The sequence below is a fragment of the Danio rerio genome, chromosome 25 (assembly GCF_049306965.1).
Source record: "Danio rerio strain Tuebingen ecotype United States chromosome 25, GRCz12tu, whole genome shotgun sequence".
NCBI lineage: Eukaryota > Metazoa > Chordata > Actinopteri > Cypriniformes > Danionidae > Danio > Danio rerio.
The window spans coordinates 17,816,873-17,832,084 of NC_133200.1; the positions used below are offsets into that span (position 1 = coordinate 17,816,873).

Genomic DNA, 15,212 nt, shown 5'->3' on the forward strand with positions numbered 1-15,212 from the left:
GGGAGTAACAATAATTAGAGAGTTGATTCTGCTGGTGATTAAGTTGTCAAAAGAAGGTGACACTCTATATAATGACGTTTTCTTTTTATTTTAATGACGTTGCACAATGTCGTATAAGAGGCAATATAAGCCTGGCACAGACATTCCTCATGGGATGTGATCGTGGTACAGACTGTTAAGTGTGCATGTCTGCAGTAACAGCTCATCCTCTCTGAGGCCAACAAGACGACAACACACTGAAAAAATAAAACACAAGATGTGTCAGGTCTGAATAGTTTTCTTTTAGATAAAGAGATTGTGGACAGACAGACAGATTAGATAGATAGATAGATAGATAGATAGATAGATAGATAGATAGATAGATAGATAGATAGATAGATAGATAGATGATAGATAGATAGATAGATAGATAGATAGATAGATAGATAGATAGATAGATAGATAGATAGATAGATAGATAGATAGATAGATAGATAGATAGATAGATAGATAGATGAACTGATGGATGGATGGATAGAGAAATATATAGACTGATGATTGGATGGATGAACTGAAATGATAGGTAGATGGACAGACAGATGGACAAATGAGTGAATGAAGTATGGACAGACTGACTTGATAGACATAGATGAACTGAAATGATAAGTAGATGGATGGATAAATTGATGGATGGAAAGACAGACAGATAGATGGTCTGATGGATGAAATTATGTATGTATGTATGGATATAGATAGATAGATAGATAGATAGATAGATAGATAGATAGATAGATAGATAGATAGATAGATAGATAGATAGATAGATAGATAGATAGATAGATGGATGGATGGATGGATGGATGGATGGATGGATGGATGGATAAACTGAAATGATAGAAAGATGGATGGATGAACACAAGATAGATGGACTTATAGATGAACTGGAATGATTGATGGATGGATGGAAGAACTGATGGATGGATAGACAGATAGATGGACTGATGGATGAACTGAAATGGATGGATGGATGGATGGACAGATGGATGGATATATGACTAATGGATGGACATGACGGACAGATGATAGATAGATGAACGAATGGATGGATGAACTGGAATGATGGATGGATGTACATGCCAGACGATAGATAGATAGATAGATAGATAGATAGATAGATAGATAGATAGATAGATAGATAATGAAAAAATATTCTTATTATATTACCCACAATGTAACCATTGTATTGTTTCCGTCGTAACTATGTCAGCAAAACAACATTAACTACATGACTTTATTTATATGACGCATTTTCTTATTGAAGCTGTAAACCTGAAGTAAACTAGTCTGGATCTACAAATCAAGAAGAACTGAATTGAATTCCACGCGGTTTTATTTCTATTGTTCGGTTGATGACCCGAGCTCAACAGGAGGATTAACCCGTCCTCTACACCTCGCGGCTCCGTGCAGTGATTCATGGTTTTTCCCGGATAATTCAGCACGTCACTGACTGAGTCCTTCCCACAAAGTTGGAAACAGCGGAGCGTCCGTGAAAGCGACGGACACACGAGAGCCGCGTCTGGAAGGTAGGATATCAGCCTGTTTTTGTTCTGTGTGTAAGGCTTGTTTTGTTTCTGAAAGCTTTAGTTTGTGTCACTGACATGCTCGAGATGAGAAAGATTTCCGAATGAGTGATAAACGCAAGAAACTTGTTCATTGAATCAAAAATAACTTCCGCTTCCTGCATGAGACCCTCGCGCCGCATAAAATCACCAAAGGGGAACTGCAAACATGTTTGTACCGTTGTACAAACACACAGACTGGCGTTGTTCGTGTTTTGCTTCGCGATGTTTCGGATTCTGACAAAAAAACGGAAAACTAGTTAGTTATATTCTTGAGAAGTTTAGCGGATAGTACTTTACTATCATTCAATCTGGCAAACTTCTCATACTCGAGCTTACCATCATGTTAGAGTGAGGTGCCAAGTGCCAGGGTGGCACCGACTGTTTGAGTCGGTTATGTTTTTTTCAATGAAACATTTCCAAAGGTATTTGCTCAGACCCCCGCTGTTTTGACACATGGCTGTGGGGGAGGTAAATACTTAAGTATTTTAAGACTTTGTTTAGTCTCTGCTTAATGTTTTGGCTTTGTCTCAAAACATAGCGAACTGCTTGCCTAGACTGCATTTTTGGTATTTTAAACAATGTCCACTGTAGGAACGAATATTTTTGGGAAGCTCATCTCCTAAAAAACTCTCTGACTGAACCAAACATTGTCTTTTAAGTGCTTTCGACTCGCAGTGACCCTTGATAAAATATCGGCCTCAGGTCATTTAAATTGTAAGTGACTTTTTATTTTTTTATGTATTGAAATGTTTGTCAACAGTGATTTTCTTTTAGGAGGTTAACATCATATATATGCCAGCAAAATGAATAGCCATGGCTGATGATGATATGAGTGAGGTCTTATGAGGTGAAGCAATCAGCGTTCTTGACAAGAAACTGAACAATCATGCTTGTGCATCCTTACATTTTTTTTTCTTTTCGTTTTCATGTTATTTTTGTGTACTTTTTAAACAGCATAAATTAAGGCGAAATGTGTGTTTCCATTAAACTTTTTATCATCAGACAGTCAATGTCTCACTAAATGCCTGCTCACATCAAATGTGTGATGCATAAGAAACATGCCATTTAAAATGCAGCGCAAGTTGATCCATTTATGATTTCAACTATATATTCTGAAACTGAAGCTGCAAAGGTGGTTATATTTGGTCACATTTCCATCCACCAGCACATTTACTATGAGTCACTGCTGACAGCTAGACAATATTTATGGGGAGTCTAGACAAGTATTTATTTATAGCAGACTCTCTTGACATTGTTCGCCTGAAACTATTTAATAAACAGAAAATGACACATTTGAAAGCTCATCGCTTGATGTGAAGTTGGAGTATGTTTTATGTGTATGTTTGTTTATGTTTAACTATATATATATATATATATATATATATATATATATATATATATATATATAGACAGCATTATTTGTAATAAGTGTTTTTTCCATTAAGTTTGGCTGAGTAAAGATACTTTAGGGCTGGAGATCAGCACTAACAGCTCATCTGTGATTTCCTTGAGAAATGTTCTTCACCCGAAATTCCCTTGCCAGACCAGCTGTACTCGGCTTGCTTAATACCACACAACAGCAGATCAGATCAGGCAAACCACAGAGCCTCTTAAGCCAGAGAAGATGTTTAGTTCTTTTAATTACACATGCTCCTGTTTCAGCCCTCCAGGCTGTACAGCACCGAAAAACACCTTTACCAACATACAACAAAGTGGCAAAAAAAGAGCTTTTTTTATTTATCTATTTTTTATTTTACCATTTTTTTCAATTTTGCAGTTTTGTGTAATATTATTATTACTTTTATTAACAGCATTATTATTATTATTATTATAAATATTAACAACAATAACAGTGTTATTATTATTAATTTCCTTTACATATATGCTCTTCTCAGTATGACAAGCTGTAGCCGTTGATGCGCTGTGTCTCAGAAATTATAAATATTTGAAAATAGGCACTATATCCTTATAAATAAACTGCATGTATGGAGTTGCAATTTAAACTTTATTTTTGACAAAAAAACCTTTAAAGTACATTATGCTGTCCAACAGCAGCAATATTTGTCAAACTGTAGTGAGTTTATTGATCTGCTGTCACTCGGCGGAGTAATACAGGTGAGGAGGCTATATGTGTGCTGTTATTGCAGAATATCAAATGGCTGTCAGATAATCAGTCGAGAACAAGACAGAACTATAAATATGCAATTAATTTGATAATTATTTCTCATAAACTTTTATTGTTTATTTTTATTTAGTAATGCAGTTTTCACTTCATGTGCAAATAATTGTATTATCAGTAATAATTACATTATTATTTACACATTCATTTATCACATAATAATAATTAATAAAAAAATATTAAATTTTAAAACTCATCAAAGGTAAGCTAAGAATAATTATAATTGTTGCAGCTATTTTGCTCAATGTGCGCAAAATAATAATAATAATAATCCTGCATGCATACATATTTTTATTAGTATCGAAATCTCTAAAATCTCTTTTTTTTAATTTATTTTTTAATTTTTTTTAAGTCTTGGCCAACTAGACTAGCTGTCCTCATTCCAGTCACTCCAAATAATCCCATCAAAAGAAGTGCCTGACTATATTTGTGTAATTGAGTAACGCACCTACCAATTTTAATAAACTCTTCTACCAGGATCCTGATAGTCATCAAAAGACACAAACAAACATTCCAGAAAGCCTCCCCTTTGGCCGAAGGTCACAGTTTTACACTGCTAACCTATAATACGGAGCAAATGCCAGCTGGTCTAAAGTGAATGATGTCTCCATGTCTCTGCACCAAAGGGCCAAGTCTGCAGGATTCGTCTGGCCGCTAACCAGTTTTTAGAAAGTCACCTTCCATCCTCTTGGCTTGGTTTATATCTTTCAACTTCTTCATTCCTTTAATGTTTGCTGGACTGGGTTTCAGTAAATAATTGGAGCTGCCAACTAAACCCAGACTGAGCTAGCGATGTCTGCTCGAGTTAGAAAAATGCAACTTACACTCCGATTGATGTGGTGAATCCAAGACAATGGTGTTGAATGCAGATATGGGGATGAAAAGCTTTGTACAGGATGCCCAAGGCGGTTCGGTTCAAATAGGTTTATTTGCCCATCATTCTAAGATAGCAGACAAACCTCGTATGATCCAAGCGCTCGTTCGAATTCATTCACATTTCACTTGCTTTCAGTCATGTCACCCTCCCACTGATGACAATAGTGATGAAAGCCGCTGAGTGCTGACACAGTATGCAGGAACACGGTGCTCTGCCAACTGTTTATTTTCTGTGTTTGTGCTTTCAAAGAGCTTTCATTACACACAACTGGGGAGTTGCAGGCTTGTTGAAAGGATATTTTTGGCATTCTTTGATGAAAATGGTACTTGGTGTTGTCGCAACTGATAAGAAAGTGGGATGTCCGTATGTCCTTAAAGATATCAGGTTAGAGACTTTGTACTTTTTTGCAGCAAAAATATTAGAATTTATTAATACAGTTACCATTTTTGCTTCTGAAAAAGTAAAAAATATATAAATGTGTTATAAGTTTACGTATTTTTTGGATTCATCTATGTTTTTCGTTTCTGATTATGAATTTCATTATGGCACCTTGATCTCTGCTCTGTCTACTCTTGATGATGAATATTTAATACATTTTGTAACTTGAAACTAGCGCTGGGTGATAAAATCGGTATTGATATTTACTGATTGAACACCCTTGTCAATAACAATAAAAAAAGTTTGGCATAAAGTTTTGGTATGAAGCGCTATAGTTTTATCATAAGCTTAGGGTGTAAGTTTGTCATTTTCAATGAAGGTGCGCGGCTTGCACAACGAGCGCATGGCGTGCAAATGATGTGCAAGGGGTGCACAGGTGGCACGCATATTTTTCAGGTAAACCTAGTTTAAAAACATCTGGGGCCTCATGTACGAAGACTTGCGTGGAAATCTTACTAAAACATTGCGTACGCACAAAGCTGTAAATGTGCGTACGCAGAAAAAAATTCAGATGTATGAAACACTGCGTACGCCGAATCCTACGCATATTCTTTTGTACATCCGAATGAACGTGAAACTGAGCGCAACATGCACGAGCACAAAACCCCTCCCTGCTTCCTCCCCCGTATAAATATTCTAATGACTATACTTTGGCAAAACCCAACGAAAAAGCAATGGCAAAATCAAGCAAAAAGAGAAACTTTGAACAGAATGTGAATTAGAGGTGCTGCTTTCGGAGGTAGACCGGAGAAAAGCGGTGTTATTTGCAAATTTGTTCTCCGGAAGTGGGAGAGTTTAGCTGATGCGGTTAACACAGTTGGGTCTGAACATCGCACTGAGTGCATTAAAAAGGAAATAGTGTGGTTTATATCTGTTAAATGTTGCGGCACCTTTAACAGTCTCAGTGGCGCAGCTCGTAAGACACATGTGATCATGATTCGATACGTTCGAGCATAAACTCGGTTCGAATCCAGCGTCTGATGAACTCTTTCTCCTTTTTTTCCCTGCTACAGGGAATCAGATTTTCAGATATCAGATTTTGCCTACTATTTATCACGAGAAAGACAAGTAGGAATCATTAATAACTTTGTGCATCATATTTTATTTGCACATTTATTGAATGGAAATGTTTCTGATTCAGGCATGCAAATTCATCTTCAGATAGTGTCTTTATAGCAATGTGCGTGCAGTAGATATCTCCCATTACATGGGGAAAATAGGCGACCGCTTCAAATTGTGCTTTAATGTTTGGCTGGTCAAATGTATGGTATGGAAACCTTATATACCTGCTAGATGAACCCGTCTCATACAGCTGCCATTGCAAGTATCAGACACTTTGTAGAGAGTTTAGAATTTAGAGTTTTAGAATTTAACACAACTGCCTCTAGGAGTCACCAATGGAAATAAAACAGACACGCACAAAAAATGTGCGTACGCCTGCCATAAAGCTGCCGTGAAGCTGCGCACATTCCCACGTTCAGTTCATTGTTAGTAAATCCAAACGTGAGCGATTCTGAGCGTGAAACCTGGCGTACGCAAAGTTTTTTTTCGTACACAGCGTTGATACATGAGGCCCCAGAACTTTTCCGAATGTCGCGAGCACACTGTGATTTCATGCAAGTAGAACAAACCAATCTGCTTCACACTTTGTATTGAATATACACATTTCAGTAATAACAGAAGACTAATTACCTCAGACAAACACGGCACATCCAAACACTGCAGTGGTTTTTACTTTTTTCCATAAACTTGCATCAGAGCGGCAGCATTGGTTTTGTCCATTTGTCATCCTCTGAGAAAACAGTTGATAGTCGTGCCTAGTTATGAGACATGTCAAAAAACAATTGTGAAGGAACCCCCGCTCTCGTCACTTCAGGTCAGAATAACAACAAATGCGAAAATGAGTGTCGAATAGCAACAGTGGAGAGATTGTAAATATAAAAGGATGTAAGGATGTGGCCAGAGTGGCTTTTTGGTTTCTTTTCTTGTGCATCCTAGCCACTAACACCCCATCTGAAAGATTTCTTAACATAAGGGGGTTAATGTGGTCATTCAACTTCACAATTTGTGAAGAATTACAAGTTTTATTATAAAGTCTCTTATGTTAATTTTATAATAAAGAGATGAGATTAATATTTTAGTTTTTGACTATTAACACTATGTGCCCTAGTAATGATGGTAAATTAAATGTGGGTAAATAAAAAAAAAAATTGTATTTCTAAATGTACTGTTAAAAACATTCAATAATTATCGGTACCAAATTATTATTTTTTTGCAATATTGCCAAGCCCTATTGAAACTTATAACTTTGAATAAGAAAGTATGTCTGTAAAATAACAGAAAATGTACTGGTAGTTTATTTTTGTACTGTAACTTACAACATCAACTCAGAAAATATACTGTTAAACATGCTGGATTCCACGCAATTGATTTGTGTTGGGACAACATGAAGAATTTAAGTTTTATTAGTTTTTACAAAGTAAAGTGGATTGAACTTTAAAAAATTAAGTTGTCCAAAAAAATCAAGAATTGTGTAATTTTAGTTTATTTTAAATAAATAATTTAAAAAAATAAACAAATGTCGCTTTTTAAAACATTTTAACTTCAAAAGTTGTTGCAATTCAAAACATAAATAAATGAAAAGCATTCCCATAAATTACAGATAAACAGTTAGGAATGGTTAAATATTTTTAATAATGTATTTGAATGTACTTGTGTCATTTAATAAGTTATCAATATAATTAAATTAAAACGGAGAGATCAAGATCTCATTTATAAAGCTGACCTGGCCAAGAGGTCCGCAACACACAACTTATAAAAATAATAATAATAGTCGGCGCAATAGCCTAGTGGTTAGCGCGCTGACATATGGTGCGGTAGCATTTTAGGACGTCCCGATTTCGAATTGCGGCTCGAGGACATTTCCCGAACCTATCTCCCTCTCTTTCTCCCACTTTGCTTCCTGTCTAATTACTGTCCTATCTAATAAAGGAAAAAAGGCCAAAAATAAATCTTATATATATATATATATATATATATATATATATATATATATATATATATATATATATATATATATATATATATATATATATATAAAATATTAAAATAATATAAAAATACAGTTTAGATATTCAGCTATACCACATTACAATACGTTAAAAACACATACATTGAGAAATGGTTGTTGTTTGTTATAAAGTATAGAGCGAAATTATTTAATTGGGATGAGCTCAGACATTTTTAGTTGACTAAGGAGTGATACAAATGACTGAAGAGAGTACAAATGATAAGTTTCACTTGAACGTAGGGCATACTGGCTTCTTGACCTATGAAGAAGGGAACATATGTATAAAGGTGCCAGATTCATAAGAGCCTTGTAGGCCAGTCATCCAGTGGGTGTACCTTCTTACATTTCAGAGAAGGCCACTCAGCTTTGGAATTAGTTCACATTGGTGACTTAGTCTACGACAAACCTCAGAGCGCTATCATAAACAGTGTTTAAAGGCTGAAGACATTTGGTTGAAGCATTCATATAGAAAACATCACCATAGTCAAGCCATGGTAAAAATGTTTCAGACATCAAATGTTTACGAGCTTTAAGAGAAAAGCAGGATCCATTTCGATAGTAAAACCCAAACTGCAAACCCAATTTACTATCAGTGCTTTGAGGGAAAGCTTCTGATCAAGGAAAAAACCTTTACATAAATACTTTTAAATATTACTTTGGACTCTAAATTGACTGCAATGCAAAATTGGTCAATTTTACAGCTAATAAAACCATGTTTACAGCCTGGTACAAAAGATGGTTTTAATGCTTATATTAGTCTGCATAATTAAGGTTGTGGCCACTTGAGTGACAACTAGGTCTCGCAGGTTGCGTCATTTCACCTCAGCTAATTAGCCGCAGTACTCGGCATATACATCGTGTTTTTCTTTTGTTTTATACAGTCAATTGCCTTATTTCCTACAATTATCATATAATATGGCATGCTGTGTGTGCTTAATTGTGCTCACAAATCATTCAGGTGACCTCCATTTCCCAGGTGAGTGAAATTATAAACTTATACCATATCTCTAAATGTATTTGTTTTACTTAAGATAATTTATTATTTATATTGTTCTTTAGACCTGTAATGCTCTCCAGAATCTGACAGATTGATAAGCTGTAGGCTATAAAACAGTCATCTGAAATAGTGTCATACAGTGTTATGCCTGGATTTTATAAACAGCCTTGCATTTACTAACATGGGTGATGTCACAGATACTACATCAGTATCTTTTACAGTCTATGAAAGTAATATAATAATTAAGTTAATAGTTAGTTTCTTTAGCACACTTGTAAATCATTTTTAATCTTAGTTAAACACAACATAAGGGTGAATATGTTATATTTAAATTAACTGATCCAAGTAATAATACATTTAATTAAAAAGAATAAATAATGTAATAAATTATGTTAATGTTATCCAATGGATGAACTAATTTTACTTATGTTAACCAATGAATGAACCTTCTAGGGAAGTTTTGCTTTATGATAATATATATACTTTTGGATTTATTTAATAATTTCCTTTTTTAAGTGGCTTCAGTCTTTTTTAGTCCTGCACAAGACATATTTTTTTCCTTAGGCTGTACAATTAAAGCTTTTCCATTGTCTCGACTGTTTATGTCGTTGGTTATGTAGAAAAATGAGTCAAGGTTAGCAAACCTATCATCATGAATGCTTTCCTGGGGCTTTTTAAAGCTACATTTAAGGATTTGTTTGTAAGTTAGGCCCATTTAATTTGGCACTGGTGCTCAGCGGTGACGTGACTTCTAGACATTTTGCATCTTAAACGTCCATTTTGTGCATAATTCAATTTTTGAGCCGAGTGTTTTTATGGAGGCCTCATTTATGCCGAATTTAATGTCTGCAGTAGACGCCCCAAAGCAAGTCAATTTTTCTAATACTTTTATGCTGAGTATCAGCTCAAAATCACAATGGCCCACTAGGGGCCCTGAGGACAGGATAAATGAGACTCTTCTCTAGTCATTTTCTCAGGGTGAAACAGCCAGATGTGGGTAGAAGAAAAGCGACATTGACCGAAGCCTGGGAGAACAGACTCGTATATAAACACTGATGCTTCGCTTGAATAAACAGATTCTGTTATGCCAGGAAACCCCAAGTTACAAAAAAAAGAGGAATGAAAGTTTTTGATTTACTGTCCTGTTTAAGTAAGTCAGTGTCTGGGCGACAGTGAGAAATATGGGCTGAGGGAGACGTTTCTTTCATGTCATGAAAAGGATAGCAAGAGGACCTTTGATATTTGATACGCACTGAACTCTTTGAAAGGATAAACTGTGATTTAAGTCTGTATGTCCGTACTCTTTGATGATCGTTTCAGCATGGCTATTGTTGTGCCATAAATGTTTTTTTTTTTTTTTTGGTGAAAAGTCTTCGCGTTTTGTTGATTCAGTGAACATTAGAGTGCCTTTTCAAATGTACACATCCACACCCAAAGTTATGTTCCAGTGCCTTTTTATCTACATGAAAAGACTTTGCGCTGTAAGTTCAGCTGTTTCCAAAACCGTGACGTTAACTTATAAGAATAGAGCAGGTGAGTTTTAAGAGGCGCAGGCAGTGAAAAGTCAATCCCTGGCCATGTAAACTTATAAAGAGCACCTTAATGATTGTAATTTCCAAATTGTGTCTCCTGCGTGACGGAATTTTCCATCTGGGAATGACTTTAAGATTTTGTCTGCTACTGTGGCAGTTTGTTCCATTCCACACTGAAACTTCATCTAATTTTGGGATTTTAAAATGTTAAAATTTATTATTTTTAATTACTTTTAGCATGCACACCTCACGAAATGGACAAGGCTTTTGTACTTGTGTTTGCTGTTGAGATATTCTTTAAAATGTCAGGGGGCGGTCAAAAGAAAGACAGATAAACAGAGCAGTAGGAAGTAGGGCTGTGCGATTTGAAGAAAATATCTAATTGCAATTTTTTAAACATATTACAATATCGATTTGATTTGCGTTTTTTTTTTTTTTTGTAGTCAACCTTCAGCTCAATATTCTGTATCTTAGCTTCTTACTGCTAAAATGCAGTGAGTGTTTGTCTAAATTTTTTTTTAAACATTCCTAAATTAAACACTATTTCTCTAGAGCAAACAGAGTGAGTTATGGTATTAGTTATCACCTGGTGCCTGTGGTGCTTTTTTAGGTGCTGGTTGTTGTTTCTTCTCATGTTGTGGCAACAATTCTGCGACAGCTCTTACAAATGACCTGGGGGCTGTTCCAGAAAGCAGGTTATGTGACATACCCGGGTAAGTTTGAGGGTAAGTAGGTGGATAACCTTAGCTTTGTTTCCAAAATCGGAGGTAACTTCTGGGTATGTTAAGTAGCCATAGCAAATTACTCTCTGAAGATAACCTGCTCCGGAGCAGGTTATGTTCAGAGAGTAAGTTGGTATGTTCCAGAGTTTGTCTGTTTCAGAGAGTTTACTGAGCATTGCGTGCTCTTTTGATGAGAATATTTATGGATGTGGACACACAGATACAATTTTTTTTATTTTCAGAGGGTTTTAAGTGCATAGTTTTTTTCATAACCAAATTTATAATGTTAATGTATTTAACAAACCTTTTTGAAATCAAATGTGACATACCGCGGGTCTGCGCTTACCATAAAAAACATTCAGTGCAGCTCTTTGTATTCGCGTCAGGGCATTTTAGGGAAGCTGTACAATGTGGCAGTAGGACCACCTGTACAGTATGCCTGGCACTGAACTGTTTTTTACACTTTTGTACAGTTCCATGGTCATAAATCACTGCGTATCATTACACAGTTGATTCAGAGCACAGCAATAATGTAGTGGACAGTGTGTCGTTAATAAACAACGGAGCGCACCACGGAGCGAGTTCGAAGCTCACGTACAGATCTTGTGTTTTTTCTCTCCTTCTGCACCCTCACATTTTTCTGTATAATATTATAAGAAGTGGCAGCTTTGTCTTTTGTAGGAAAATATATCTATAATTTAAGTTGTAGGACGTCGTTCATATGTATACATTCACGCACACACACCTACATTTCTTAATATAATATTTTTTCAGGATTTCCGAATGCTATTGTGTGCATTAATTGCAGCTGGTTTTAAAGCTCCATCAGTCACTAAAGGACACTGATAATATGAAATCTGTCTATAGTATAAATGTGCAGGTACAACTTAATTTTCTGTACTTAATCTTTTGGAGTTTCTATTAAACTCATTACTGCTTCCACTTACCAGCTCATACTGTATGTGATGACCCCACCTCATCACTATATGTTGAGGCTAAATGGCTGATTTTTAGGAAGTAATGATTCAAGTTTATAATACAAATATAGTAAAAAAAAAAAAAAAAAGAAAAAAAAAAAATTTATATATATATATATATATATATATATATATATATATATAAAGCAAATGTTGCTTTACACAATGTTTATTTTTATTATATTTGTATTATAAAATAGAATCATTACTGGGCACTACATTGTTACTTGCTGGAAGACAAAAGATACCCTTTTCTGCCTTATACGATGACACGTACCTGCAGCCTGACCCAGAGGAAATCTCAGTGACCCAAGCAGACAAAAGAGATGGAAGAGTGCCAAGAAATATAATTTGTCAAAAAACTGTTTAATCAAATAGTTTGGTCTGTTCATTTCTTCATTTCCTGAAATAAAATGAATGATTTTTTACACAGCTTTATACACGCACCTTTCAACGTGTAACATATTTTTCATATACATTTCTCACCTTAAGGTGATGCTCATGTGACTATCTTTGAAGATGGACCTTATACAGCTACTTTAGAAAATAAATATATAGATATAAGATTTTATCCAAGAATAATATTCAAATATGCAGAAAATTCTTACACTGCTTGTTAGTTGAGGCAGAAGGAACTTCGTCTGCATGCAAAATAAAAAGCATAAAAAGAACCTAAAGCTATCTGACAACAATCACTTACAACAGTGACAGAGTGTGTGGTTTAAGTCAAAAACTCAACCACTGATGAGCCTTTATTATAGGACACAGCAGTTAGACAGGCCTCTTTCTATTAGCTGCATGACAGAAAGAATATTCTAGAGTGTTAAATACAGAGCTCCAATAATTAAATATTACTTTTTAGGAGAATGTTTTTGTGTTTAATCACTTTGGACAGAGTTCTAGCTCCAGAAAGATTACAATTTCTATAAGCCTTATTAGTCAATACACATATTGTGGCCTTAAGAAATTAATGACAAGAAAAATAAATGCATGAATGGCTACACAACATACTCAAAAAGGATGTTAAAGAGTAGTTTAATTTATCATTACAATAAAATGGAGGGTGGCATGTGTAATTTAATGAACCAACAAACTTTCTTATTATTTATTTTTTCTTTTCTTTTCTATTTCTCATTCTATATTTCTTTCCTTCGTTGAAGCAGACGTGTAATCTCTGTGATTAAAACTCCAGCTTCGCTTCTGTAAAGTGCATTGCCCTTTTTTCTCACCGTGACTTTCTATGGTGACTCGTGAATTCGGCGATCTACTGAAAATGCCAGTAGATCATGCGCATTAACCCGCGGTTATCTTCAGGAGGTTGATTTAACTAACTCTTATCACCTGTTTTGGAACCAACATACTTGCAGTAAGCAGGTTTTGGGTAAATCAACCAAGAGTTCAGGGTTTAGCAGATGGTAAGTTAACCCAGCTTTCTGGAATACCCCCCAGTTTTTGTTAGCTGTGTATAACTTTGAAACCAAAATATTCCCAAATAACTGACATACTGTTTTTCTTTGATATTAATTAGTCTGTCAATGCTTCTCAAGATGCCATCATTCCACTTGTCTGCGCTTTCTGGTTTGTTTTTATTGTGGTCATTCCTCATAGTTCGGTTGCACAATTCTTATTGGACAGAACGAAAGTGAGCTCACTCAATTGGCTAGTAAGACTGTCACACACAGACGGCAGTTACGCATTTGCTCTAAGAGGGGGAAATAAAATAATACATATTTCGTATCACAGCCTTGCAGTTAGCTAATTGCAATGCTTCATTAAAAAATGGTGAAACGCAACTGTTTAACTCTCAGGGAGATCTAAAATGAGCCTTTAAGTTTCTTTAAACTGAAATTCTGATAAGTTTCTAGGCCTATGAGTCTCTATAGAAACTTTTCATCCCCTTACTCAGTAGTCTCTGTTTTATTTCGACTCATTTGGTGAATAACTATCTTTTCATGACTTGCATCAGGGAGCTTTAAATAATAGATATTCACTCTTGACCACTTTTGCATGTCTCTGAAATATTCTGTTTTGATTGGTTGATTGTGCTGGGAAGGTTACTTTGGCAATGTAGTGGGTTGGAGATTGCAAGTTACCCTATTTAAAATGTACTGTAATAAGTACTGTAACAATTTCAGCTACTTTAAATTACAAAAATAAAGAGTGGAGCGCATATTTACATATTCAAATAATTGCTAACTTTTAGTCGCTGAGATATTTAGTTTTTAGATATTTACTGACCATCAGTCACAGTATTTATCCATTACTTCTTTACAACAGATTGACTGAATCATTCTCATAAACAACCCAAGGGCTTTTTTTTCTAGGGAACTGGGAGTGCATGTCATCTTCTCGGAAAATGTCATCATTCCTAGTGCTAACATAATCACTGTTTAATGAACCAGATATAGAAGGCAATAAATTTAGTCATCGCAATAAAGACTTATCCATAGGGACGAGTGTTAGCCAAAGCGCAACACACAATCTCGGGTTTGCTTAAAGGTTGTTGCGTCAAATAAATAATCACATGAACTTGATTTGAAAAATGTATACTTTATTTGTTCATTGTAGTTTTAATCTTGCAATTTAGCTTAAAAGCGCAGTACTTATAATTTAGCTTATGTGCATTAACATGCACATTTAACAACAGTTACTTAAAACATTTACTTATTAAACATTAAAAGCTGATTTGCTCCGTTTTTGTGAACAAAAAACCCAAACAAACATCTTATCACATTTCTGCAAACTAGTCTCTTAAAAAACCATGAATTCTTTAGAAACATGTCTCTGTGTTTTGTCTAGGCAAGGTAGGTAAAGTTTTG

General features: G+C 35.2%; 1 protein-coding gene and 1 long non-coding RNA gene across 4 annotated transcripts in view; one reads left to right on the forward strand and one right to left on the reverse strand.

The window, feature by feature from the left end:
- Positions 1 to 99: 99 nt before the first annotated feature.
- LOC141380953 (uncharacterized) lies at positions 100 to 4,825 on the reverse strand. Its single transcript, XR_012400377.1, has 2 exons — positions 4,605 to 4,825; positions 100 to 236 (listed from the first exon to the last, which is right to left on the reverse strand). It is a non-coding gene; the product is annotated as an uncharacterized lncRNA (long non-coding RNA).
- The window catches only part of zgc:77158, a 59,264-nt gene continuing 45,559 nt past the window's right edge, over positions 1,508 to 15,212 (forward strand). Inside the window, exon 1 of one of the 3 annotated variants that reach the window (XR_011008700.2) lies at positions 1,508 to 1,562. The gene's annotated coding sequence lies outside the window, so the exon portion shown is untranslated. 3 annotated transcript variants of the gene reach the window in all.